General features: G+C 38.3%; 1 protein-coding gene across 3 annotated transcripts in view; it reads left to right on the top strand.

The window, feature by feature from the left end:
* The window catches only part of ATG10 (autophagy related 10), an 80635-nt gene that overhangs the window by 59282 nt on the left and 8039 nt on the right, over positions 1-13314 (top strand). The gene's annotated exons all lie outside the window — the stretch shown is intronic.

Below are 13314 nucleotides of genomic sequence, written 5' to 3' on the forward strand. Positions count from 1 at the left end.
CAATCATGGGAACACAAGCAACGTTGATGTTTTTGCAGCCACAGACTATTATTTGTATTATAATAGCTCCCTGAGAACTTAACAGGCATTGGTTTTCAGATGTTTGTTGTGCATTTCTGAATTCTAATTGTGAGTTTGCAGATTCTGTCATAATAGATGCTTTTAAATAAAGTATTAATTATCTGGGTTGTCTACTACAGAATGAAGATGAGAAAATTGGATTTAATAAAATAATAGATTAGCTGATAACTCCCTTTTCTGCACAAGAGAGTTTTGTAGTTCAGATTGTAAAGTTTTGTGATTCATAGCTCAAGTTTAAGATTCAGAGCTAAATCATGACCGTTTCTGCATAGAAAGGCAGAAGATTCAATTAACTTTGCTTTCAATCCATTTGAAAATCCATTGCTGGTAGATAGAGACCAGTAACTCTTAATTACAGTCAGATGCTAGGAATCCTTTGGGGCTGACATCTCAGGTATTTCCCAGATGAGCTGTTCTGGCTTGTGGATAGCTTACAGTCCCACCTGCAAAAATGTATAGGAGAGTCTGCTATCTGCACTCCAGAGGTGTTACTCCTTCTCTACACTTCTACACATTATACTGTGGCCTGAAGCCACATTCACGCTCTTCTGTAGAAAGCACTGTCTCTTTCTATTTGTCTGCAAAGCACTGCAAAAACCCACAGCACAGTGTAGGTAATAAATCATAATGCAGTACTACTGAGAATAAAGCGAAAAGAATATGTTTGAAATGTGTAAAATCAGAGTGATGGAAGCCAAAAGGAAAAGCAGGTCACTCCCACCTGGAGATTACTTTTGCCTCTTAAGACGCAGTAAAGTAAAACTGGCCTGCATCTGTTAAGTAGGGAAGTAAGTGTGTGAGATACATGCTCGCAGGGGCTTGCAGGAACAGGTTTTATGTTGGTAAAATGTGTGGTGTGCTGAGCCTCTTGTCTCTGTGGCACCTTTCCAGAAGTGGTTCAGCCCATGACTCCAGTGACAGAAACTAAGATATAAAGAAAAACATTTTGGAGAAATTAGCAGAGTTATAGCAGCAAAACACTACTGGACATAACATCGAGGTGATATTCCATTGAATAAGTCATTGCAGACTAAGTTAAACTGCTTTTTCCCAAAATAATGCACATTGTGCCTCAGGCTGATAGCATAATATTGGAACTGCTGGCAGGTAGAAGGTAAGATCCTCCAGCAGTTCCATGAATGATTTGGAATTAATTTACCTTTTTTTTTTTTTTCTTTTTTTTTTTTCTTTTTTTTTTTTTTTTTTTCCCCTATGCCTTTTGTATGTACCTCATTTCCCTGAATACCATGTACCTGTGGCTTACGGCTGTTGAATTCTGCTGACTTGAGGGAGGTTAGCCTGCTTCACATCAGTATTGAACCAGGTCCAAAGGCCCCAGCTGCATTCCTGGATTGAAAATGTACTTTCCCACATGGCTGTGGGAGAGAGCCTCTGGGAAAGCCGCTTTAAGAGGTCTACAGTTTTAATTTTAGATGAAAGCACAAAGGCACCGGGCAGTGAGGATGCACTGGCCATCCAGCCAGGTGATAAGAAGACAAAGGGAGTGCATGGTTTTGTGCGTACATTTCTGTCTGAGTCTGAGGGGAGGCAAAGCACCAGCACAATTAACAGTGCCAACAGTATTGTATTTTAAGTGCCAACAACTGCTGGTATAACAAACACTTCCCCTTGTAAATTGAGAGATACATATGCCAGATCAAATAGAAAACAGCAGTAAAGATCAGAGCATTCTCAAAGGAATTACAAAAGATAATAAAAACCTACAGTAAGCAATAGCCTGCAAGGCTCAGATCAAAATGGGAGTTAGGTCTGCAAGAAGAAGTGGTTTTTTGCCCTCAAGTGGGCCAGGGGTCTGAACTGAAATACCAAGTGTTTTTTCTTTTTTTTTTTTTCTCCTGCATTTCTGCTGACCAATTTTGCTATGTGGGTTAGGCTTTGCCTGCAGGGACATAGATCATGTAATGCAAGTCACTGGGCAAACTCACCAAAACAGGCTTGAACTCTCAGTACACGTGGACAATAGAGAGAGAAGGTTCAGGATTTTGCTCCAAAACAGAGCAAAACTTCTACAAGCAATTCACCACTGGGGAAAAAAAAAAAAAAAAAAAAAAGAGCAGACAACTGTCAAAGGGTAATGTTACTTACCTTTTAACAAAGGCTGATTTTGGACTTCAATTCAAGAGTTGACAGATTAGGAAAAAAATTCTTACTGCCATTTTTTAATCACAGACCCAGGATGTTCAACCAAACATTTGGGACTTACATTCTAAGTGTTTTATGAAATGTGTATAGCATGCCAGTGTACAGTTGTAATACAACTATGTTTTGTCTTATACTCTGTATGGCAAAATATAGCAGAGATCAGGAACTGAAACATAGCATGAGCTCCAAAGAGTTTAGCTATTTGGCAATTATATCACCAATATAATTGAAAACAAATTTAAATAAAACTTTGAACTTTTCTGTTACTTTTGATTATTATTTGAAAGGCATATTCATTTTCAGAGAAAGTGTCTTCAGATATTTTTACTGACTAGCTTATTTTACTGCAGTAAGCAGAAGCCAACTAGTTACCTTCTCATAAATAAATTAGTATGATAAGGTTGCATAGTATTTTATAATGATAATTGATAAATGGTGATGATTTAATTGCACTTCCTCTAGTAATAATCTTAAAATGCTCAAATGAAGTTCCTGTGATTGGCTTTCTTGTGAGTTAAATCTCCCTGGAGTCTTCAGTCATCCCTTTTCTACATCCGGAGATAACTTGCTTTAGCTGTTTTAAATAATACAAATCAATTATAACACACAGCTGTTTAACAAAACTTCTAAATGTTGCTACAGGTCTCTGTGGGTATTTCCTGATGGCTTATAATGACATCAATTTAGCACACCTGGTAAGATCTGTGTTAGCTGGAAGTAGCTTAATTCTGCAATGACAGGAAAATTAAGGAGTATTTATGGATTACTGTTGCATTTCAGAACTGTTGCCAACTGTGATTTTAGCTTCTTTTTGAAGAGTCAGAAAGGGAGTTGCAGACATGGCATGTCTGTGTCCTGAATATCTTCCTTGTAATTTCATAGATGCTTTTGAGGATATCCTGCATTAGCTATTACTCTCTACGTATTCTGAAAGAATGTTGCTTTGCATTTTTGAATTAGTGGATTTTAGAAATGTACTCTTTCGAAGAAGCTCCTTTCTGAGTGCCTGTTGTAACTTTCCTGAAATACAAAGAGAGCTTTCCTCAGTTGCCCCTCAGCTGGTTTGTCCCATTCAGCATGACTTAGGATGTCCTAGGGGATCTTCTGGGCACCTCAGACTGCCAGCCCTGTTTTTTTCCTGACTTTTTAAACGTACTTCCTAAGCTTGTTATGTATTGGCCTTAAGGACAAATTAGAAATATCGATGTTTCCAAAGGAAGACAGAAATGTCGTGAATCATAGAATCATTCATGTTGGAAAAGACCTCTAAGATCATCTAGTCTAACCTTTAACCCAATATGGACAAGTCCATCATTAAACCATGCTACTAAGTTCTACATCTACATGTTTCTTGTAGATCTCCAGGGACTCAGCCACTTCCCTGGGCAGCCTATTCCAATGCCACACAACCCTTTCAGTAAAGAAACTTATCCTAATATCCAGTCTAAACCTCCCCTGATGAACTTGAGGCTGTTTCCCCTTGTCTTATCACTTGGTGCCTGGGAGAAGTGCTCAGTCCCCATCTTGCTACGAGCTCCTTTCAGGTACCTGTAGAGAGCAATGAGGTCTCCCCTGAGCCTCCTCTTCTCCAGGCTGAACAAGCCCAGCTCCCTCAGCCACTCCTCGCAGGACTTGTTCTCCAGACCCCTCACCAGCTTTGTCGCCCTTCTCTGGACTCTTTCAAGCACCGCCATGTCCTTCTTGTAGCGAGGGGCCCGAAGCTGAACGCAGTACTTGAAGTGCGGCCCCACTAGAGCCAAGTACAGAGGGACAATCACTTCCTGAGTCCTGCAAATAGGATGAATGTAAAAATAGCACTGGAGAGATTTCAATTAATAACAGGAAAAAAACAACTCAGGAGCAATCTCCAAAACCTCCAAGCAAAAGTATCCAGCTAAAAAAAAAATTACGGTAAATGGGAATAAAAGTCTGTACAAAGGAATGATGAAGTATATCATTGTGATAAGGGATGGCAGCAAGAGAGACACGTTTCTCTCACATATGCTCTGATATTTAGCAGAGAAGTCCAGTACAGTTTTAGGTAGATACATAGTGGTATTGTATAAAAAAGCTCCAACATAATGGTCCTTCTTCGTGTAAATGAACAGCAGGTTCACTGCTTTAAAATCCAGGTATGATACACCAGAGGCATAGTAAATCAGCAGAAGTCCAAACATGTCATGGTGAAATGCTAAATGATGAGACAATTTGAAAAGAAAGACCACAAGAACAGGAGAAAGGATCCAAAACAAACAGTGGAGAACAGAGAATAGACCTGAAACGAAGGTGGAGAAATCTTAATCTTAAAGTGAGCATATTTTATGACGGGGTAGTGCATTATTTTACAACCAGGAATTTCAGTTGAAACAAAGTTTCAGTTTTTCAGGTTATCTGTAAAGGCTATTATTTTAACTTTTGTCGTTTTGGGAATCTTCTCCAGCATGAATGGGAGATGTGCAGCAGTTAAACGTAACTCTATGTTTATAGCTAGAACTTCTGTCCTGAAATTACATGGTATTTGGTCCTTCTTGTAGAAGTTGACAATACAGAGTATTAAGTTAAGTACCTGTGACTAGCAGATTTTGTCCTCTAATTTTTAGATACTTGCTTTTCAAAATTATGGCCTGATGATGCATGTAGTTACCTATTAAAAAGTGAACTAAGAAGACCCATTTATTTTCCAGGCACCTTCCAAAACTTATTACAAAATAGTAGAGTATTTATTGGTGTGGACAATGGGTGAAGGCACTAGCCATTTTCATCCTGTCTTTGCGCTGGGGGGTGTTTATAAAAATGTGCACAGAACAACTTCAGCAGGGAAGAGTGAAACATTCCCACCTCCAAAACGCAGCTCAGTGGTACAGTGGTGTGGCTAACTTCCTATGAAGTTAAGAGCTTTACTCTAAAACAAGAAGAAAAGAAAGCTGAATCTAGGTCTCGTGTCTCAGATTAGTTCTTTACTCGCTTGTAGAGTAAAGCGGGGTATAACAGCCATCTCTTCTTTCTTTTTGGTATGTTTTGTACAATACCAGGTTTGGTAGGCATGCTGTGTGGATGGCTGTGGGATTCAGTTTGGGGTGTAGGCCAGAGGTTTATGTTCTCCAGATATAGTTGTTTATGCCCATGGCAAGTAGCAGAAAAATGTTTTCTTCTTCTGTGAGGGGGGACTTAGCACTCTGAGAAACAGGTCTTCCAAAGGCTAGGAGTAAGCAAAGTGAGAATTTCAGAGAATTTTGGATATAAATCCCTGAACATATGTGCCCAAGTTCATTTTTGCTTCTTCTCATTTGTGCCAGTCCATGTCTCAGTTACTTTTTTCTGTTTTTAAGCAAACTAACAAGATGATTTTAAAAGTTGAAGAATAAATCTGATCACAGTCAGGAAACAAGCATCATCAATTTTTTTTTATTTTTATTTTTTTATGAGTGTCATGTTGTCATAAACCCTGACCTTGCCCTGAGAAAACAAAGTCATAAACACAATCAAGTAAATCTGCTAAGTTTTAATCAATGCTCAGCGATGATGGAATGTAAAATCAAACATCCAAGGATAGAAATCGAATTGCATTATTACAGGAGGCTCAGCAGTTGAAAAACTGCCCAATAAAACAAGAATGAAGGCTTGGTGACTTGAAGGTTCTGTAGAAACAGTCTAAAAAACTAATCTGTGAGTCAGGACTCTGAAAGATCATGGAAGTTAACAGAGCACATGCTGCCTTGCTCATTCCCTGCCCCTTATCAGGTTTTACCGAAACCTCTTCAGACCCAGATGCTTCTGTTACCAAAATGTGAATTAGGGCTCTGCCTGCAGGGCACTCCTCCTAACCATGGGAGCGGACAAGGTTCACGTATGGTATGTCGGTTCTGTTTTTGCTGCCAATAGGTTGGTGTTTTGATTCTTCTAGTGCTTTGCTGTCACCCCAGAAAAAAAAAAAAAAAAGACATCAGACATTCTGATACTGACTCTCAATGCAGTAGTTTGTGAGGACAGTTGCAAGTCTTAAATCTCAGGGCTATATTAAATTCCTAAATGTGGTAGATCATTGTTGTCTATGTGGTAGTCTGTTAAAAGATCCTCCACGCTGTTTCAGGTCTTAGCTTACAGGCTCACCTTGTGTAACCCTTAAAATAGAAGGGTGTGGGCTGCTGACACCAATGCTAATTGAATGAGGCTGAAGATGATTGTGCTGTTTTCCTTCTGCACTGTGCATGCATCTTCATGTTCAGTCTATTCAGCCCTTTTATGAATCCTCATCTGCAATGAAGAAAGCTATTTGCATTTACTAACAACACTTCTACTACAAAAGGGAATATTTGCAACCCTGTCCCACAGATACTAAATTTCAGAACAGCAAGTGATAAGGAATTCTCCTATGTCTGATTTGTTACTATTGTTTATTTCTCAATTTCACCTAAATCAGATGTTTTTCTCCTGTCATGTGGTACTTAGCAGGTAGTTGTAATATCATCTCTGTTATATGTCCATTCTGTCACATAAAAAGTAGTCATCCAAATGAAAACTTCCCAAGAACAGCACAGAACTGCAGTATTTTTCCAGAGTCTGCGCTTTTTCAATATGTAGTTAAGAATCTGAAAGACATATTCTTTATAGAACTTCAATAATCCTGTCCATTACATCACTTAATTTATAGCAATGTTAACAGAAAAATCAATAAACATTATTTCTAAAATGTCAAGGATGTTAATGATGTGATTTAAAAAAGGAAGAAGATTCAAAACTCTGAACAGAACACTTTGATATAGTGTTGTAGAGGCACATCTTGCTGAAACTGTGGTAGGGAGGATTTAAATCATTATGGCTCAGTCATCTTGAAAAATGTGTGTAGGTAGCTATTCTTAGACATACAAATCTTTCTTGCCATATTGTGGGATTTTGCTAAGTGGGGGAGGCTGTATACAGTATATCTTAACAGAAGGTTGCTAAGATCTCTCTTAAATCACTTTGACTCATATCAACAGTTGCTATGGATCCCCTGCTAATATTTTTGGAAAATTATTAGTACAACTTCCTGAGGAAAGGGAATCTTATCAGCATGGATTGGAAGGCTGTTTCAGAGGGAAAAATCTAAGAACGGAAAAGCTGGGTGAATATTTCTTTCAATCTAAATTTTTCTGTGATAGATTGAACTTCTGTGGTTGAAAACACACAACAGTGGTGTACAAGCTAGCAATAAGGTTTATTTGAAAACTAAGCATTAATTAATAATGTATAGCTGCCCTACAGCTGAGTCATGCTTCTCCCAGTAAGACTTTATGGGCATAAACCTAGTCTGACTAATTTCAAAGGAGGAAAAGACCAAACAGTGGACCACTATTGAAGGATATAGAATAAGTGAAAAGGCTTAATGGGTAATGTTCATATGGAGATAAAAAGTGGTAGGAGGATCCTTGCTGATTTCTGGGGCACAAGTCAGTACAGACTTTTAGTGTTATTGCTCCTTGAATTGATCAGTTATTCTGAAATGGAGATTTAATAATATTTCTACACTGATACATAATTAATTGAATGAATTACAGTGTAGTAGTATTGATTCCCTTGATTCTTCTCTGCTTCTGTAGAAAAAATGTGACAGTGCTACACATTGCATTTGCCTTTACAGCCAATTTCTCTAGCAAGAGAGATTCCACAGAGCCTCCCAAGAAGAAGATGAAATAGTATATTCTTTCCCTGGTCTGGCATTGCTCATTGTACGCAGAGATGGGTTGCTCTTCTGTCTTCCCCTGCAGTGACCTCCAGCAGGCCTGTATGGACCCAGAAAATCATTACTGATATGAGGCTGGTTACTGAATATTCCGCCTAATTGAATGTTCCTGTGAAGAAAAAATTAAAGTACACAGTAATATCGATTGCACAGTGTGAGGGAAATGGATATCATATATGTCACAAATTCAACTCCACATGAAAGACAACTGTCATGGTCACAAAACTGTTGTAAACTTGATAACAATTCCCTTTTTTTTTTTTTTTTTTTTCTGCAGCAAGTGCTCTTGGTCAAGCCCTTCCGCAGATTTTATTTATTTATTTAAGAAAAGCTTTTAAAGTGCCATTTAAATGGAGGTTCAGTATCCAGGTTAACAGATCAGCAGTTCAAAAGCATTTAGACAAATTCATGAGACTACTTGTCCATAAATGGATTCAAAAAGACCATGCATGAATGTGTCCTCCATCATCTGTAGTACAACAAGCACAAAGGGAGTAAACCACAGAAAAAAGCCGGGCTCTTGCTCTACTACAACAGCTTTTCCACCTGCCACTGTTGCAGACCAGACCCACTGCTGGATGGATTCTGTTCCCATCCAGTAGGGCACTTCTTACATTCTTCAGACAGTCTGAGGTTCAAAAAGGAAGGTGAACTCATCAAAGGAGATGGATTTTCTTCATATGGTCAGACCAGTATATGAAGCTGTGTATAGACTCTGAGGACTCACAAAACCACCTGACAGTTCTTAAAGTTGAAAGTCAGACAGAGGCCAGTGTTGCGTTCTGATTTTGTATACTGTATTTCTGGCTGCATAGCAGCCTAATTCAGGAGTAAGCAGAGAGACTGCTCAAAATGCCCTGGCAGAATGGGAGTTACGGCTCCTGCAGCAGTGATATGTTCAAACTTCTGTAAACTTTTGGGCTCTCTGAAGAGAGATCAGTGTTTCACTCGTTTGTTGTCACAGACACTGAGGTGTTCCAAGTCTTTTTTGAACTCTGAATACCATTGTAACCAAAGCACTTAGCTGCAGCTCTGGGAAGGCCTCGTAGCAGACTGTTTCAGTTCCTTTTGGCATTTTCTGTTCTCCACCTTTCTTATGCCAGCATTCACTTTTTTTTGGTGCTCGCTAATCCCAATTCAAACTTTTTACTCTGCCATATACTGTGTATGGAGATTCTTGGCCAACTTGTGACAGATCAGGCTTTTACACAGCACAATGCATGTAGCCTTATATCGAGTCTATCATCAGGAAAATTACCACGAATATTGATGGTCTTAAAGTGTCTGTGCAAGAATAAGAATTTCCTGTTTCAGTAGTTATTCAGAGTATTGGTCCAACAAATGGTATTTCAAGTAATATGCACTATGGGGTGCAAGTCTTCCCTTGGCCTGAACTCAGAATGAGGGCTGAGTCACATTTTTACGGACATTTGATTGCCTTCTTATATTTGATATAGTCAAATTAGTGTTCTACTGCTCTGCTGCAGAAGAAATTTGCTTTCCATTCATTACCCTGTGGTAATTGTCTGTCTTCTGACAACATTATAGCTATTAGTCATACTTCCTTCTTGATAAACTATATAGAGGAGGTAGGAATATATGCCATCTCATTTGCTAGTTACAGTATTTCAAACTCAAAAGTCCAATGAAAATCTCTCTTCCCAATATCTTCTTGTCCAGAAATTCCTGGGATTATAAAGTGAACCCTTCGGGGGCACATTTATCAAATGCCATTATGGATTTTTTTTTCTTTTTTTTTTTTTTTTTCTGAACTCAACATTTTTTAATCAGAGTTGGAAATCTGTCCCAAAATCTTTCCATACTTATACAGCTTGTTGGATCTTTCAGTTTTGCACCTTAGATGAATCTCTTAACTTAAGAACAGATTTCAAATAGTAATTAATTAAGACTATAAGCTACATAACTAAAATGGTGACAACTGAATTAATCTTATTTTGGCAAGCATGGAAGAGGAATCATCTGTTTATTTTCTTGGAAAAATGGCTGAGATGCCATTTCTTGACAATATAATTATGGACCTGCCAATTTTTAACTATAGAATTTTCTTAAAGAATCCTAAATGCAAGTTACATGCTTTTGGGAAGTTTAGGCTTTAAAAACATAGCTTTGTCTGAGCGTCACCTAGTGCTTTATTCCACTTTTTCTTAAATTTAGTAATTCAAACCTGGTTTTATATATAAGCATCAGCAGTGTTGTCTATTCTTGTTTAATGTTATGCTTGTCCTGCGTGACTTAGGTATGCCTTTAAAAGATATTCTGTTAGATGTTAAATTATTAAAAAAAATAAATATATATGTAAATTGCAAAAGAGGATTATCACCCTCTTAAAACTGTAAATATTCTGGAATAAGGCAGATGAACCAATTTCAGGGATGAAATATGAAATAGGTCTTGGTTATCTAGTTATTTATGTTATTTTTTATTCTGTAGTATTAAGGTGATACAATTGTAAGCTCTGCACAAAAAGTGCATATGCATGTCAGATCTTAAGACATTCTTTTCTGTTGTTATCACTGTGTTAGTTACAGAAACCACTATATGGAAAATGTATTTATCTTCTGAATAAACCTGAAATAGGAAGGGCCCAAAGATGTAAAGTAAATGAAAGTGAAACTTCTGATTAAATACATTTCTGTCTGTTGCCCTTGAAAACACTTTATTTCTGGGTAAATGGCTTTGTCTAAATGACTTTCTAACCTGTACTGTGCATTATACAAGAAAAGCAAAGCTGTCCTCAAAGATTTTGGATTGAGGTACCATTCCTGTTTTGGATGCACATCCTATTTCTGGTAGCTTTAAAAATGGAAGAGCAAGATTGATGTTTTTGTGACATTTGACTACAGACACGTTCAGGTGTCACATTCAGCAGAAGCTGAAGATGTCAACGTAAGTCACAGTAAGTTAGCAATGTAGAGGTGATGTGTGCATGGACTGTGGTGGTTAGAGCTCTGTCCAAATTAAAAAACAATTTTATTGCAAACTGTAGACAAAAGGCTGCATTCAGGCTGTGATCAGCCAGCTTTCATGTCATTAGCAGGGTTTTAAGATGTCCTTTATGGAAAAAGGAGTGGCAGTTTGTGCTCTGAAGAATTTGTTTATTCAGAAACAGCATTTCCACCGTCTTGGCCATGATGGATTTGAAACAGCAGGTACAAAGTGGTAAATGTGGTTCATTTTACAGAAATTCTGGCTGCATCAAGTATTCTCGTATATTTGTGTTGTGGAATCTGCCAAAGCAACTCCATTTTCCTCAGAAAAACTCCAGCAGTTTGATTAATTGGTTTTTCGACTTGGACTTCATACTTGATGCAAGAAGAAAGCTTATTTGACTGTGTGGGGTTCACAGTTGTGAAAGTATTAATAAAAACATGTCGCTGAAGGTAGCATGTCTTTGGAAACACACAGGGAACACATACATTAAATCATAAGGGCAACTGTAACTGTCCCTCTCCAAAGAACTTGAGCAGGAATTAAAATCCATCTGTAGCCTTCTCCTCCAAAAAGTGGTTCAGTAATGACAGAAAATCGCTTTTTTCGTCTGATTTTCACTTTTTTTGTCTCATCAGGCTCCCTTCAGGTTTTCCCTAGCTCAGTACCATTGCAGATTTATTTTGATTATCTAAGAAAATGCAGGAGAGCAGAGATAGTTGCACTTTTAGAGTCATTCTCCAGTACCTGCTACAGACAGAAGTAGGCTGTTTTATCCTCAGCACGCTTAGCAATAGGAGTTCTTCTCTGTGTTTTACTGCAAAGTTGTCGGAACTTTCCGCAGTTACATCAGTGGGATGACTCGACTTCTGTTTGTAAATCGAAATCAAGGTGACTAAATATGTCACCTGCCCCAGGTAATAAACTATCCTGTGCCCACTAAGATGGTAGGAGCTTTTAAAATGCTTTTTGGATTTGCCAGCTTTTACAGCAAGCACATTCCTTTCACCAGCCATCTTGCCCCATCTGAAGATTTTTTTGATTATCACTTCTCTGTAACCAATACCAGTCCTATTCCTTAAACATTGTTTTTATGAAGTGGCTGCACTAGTAGAAATGTTCTGACCCACATCGGTAGAAAGGAGAAGTGCTACACAGTTAGTATTCTAGCAGCTTTATTACTATCATCTATGCCTTCCAACGGGATGATAGAAATTTTTGGTGTAATTGAAATTCCTTAATGCTGCTTCTGCAACACAGTGGTGCCATAATAATGGAGTTCCTGTTGCAGTAATTCTATTATTAGGGAAAAATCTGTAAGAAGGAAACAGAGAGAGATGTTTGGAACATGTTTCTTGTAACAGCTGTTGCTGTCCTGTTGCCTTTGCAAGTACCATTACTGGACCTTGTAATCACAACATGCATATGCTCATCAGACTTCACTGCTCAGGCTTAATGTCCCCCTAGCCCTTATTCATAAAAACATTACTTGATTTTTACACCCAAACTGGAGCGTGTGTGTAATCGAAGCATGAAGTCTTCCTTTGACCTCAGGTTCAACGTGCTTTGGGTTCCACGTGTGCAGTTATTGTTGTGGTTGTGGGACATAGAGTCAATCTGAAGAGAAAAATTATATTGCTGTCTTTCTGAATAAGAAGAGTTTGATTTTATTGACAAGTAAGTTACTACTGGTGTGTATAAAAAATAAGGAATGAAAAAGGAGGTTGTGAATTCAAGGCCATAAAATACTTGTAGCATCATAACCCTGTGTGAAGAATTTTTACATAAGAGTAGGCATTTATTTCAGTAAGTGGGGTTAAAAGCTGGTGAAAAGGGAAGGGTCTGCAGCTTCCTTATTCATTGCATCACTGTTTCCATTTCCTTGAATGGAAGAGATTATGGAGGTCATGATTTATTAATCCTACCTTCTTTTTCTGACCTGATGATTGGGATTGCAAACACTGCTGGGAAAATACCTGGAGATGGTAGGTGCTGCATGGGGTGTTTGGTAGCAGTATCCTGCATGAAAGTTTTGACACCCCTCCGTGATGATATTTGTAAAACAACATCATGCAGACTGGATCGGGGCAGAGTTAGTTTTAGGTACAAATCCCTTGCACTATTGTAAATGGAGAGGCCATAAATGTTATGATGTATGGTCTAAGGCAGGTTAATATAGCACTGGAGAAAATAGAAGCCATTACTACGGGACAAGCTCCAGTTATGACAGAGAAGATAAATGGTGCTGTTACAGAAGATGTACTGACAACAAAATACCTGCTGGCTGGCAAAGAGAATAGCGGAGCACAGCACAGCTACCTACAGGCAATTACCCAATACCTGAAGTAATGTTTATTTTTAATTCAAATCTGACTTGGGTAGTATTTCCTACGCGCACT

This window comes from Aythya ferina, assembly GCF_964211825.1.
Source record: "Aythya ferina genome assembly, chromosome: Z".
Lineage (NCBI taxonomy): Eukaryota > Metazoa > Chordata > Aves > Anseriformes > Anatidae > Aythya > Aythya ferina.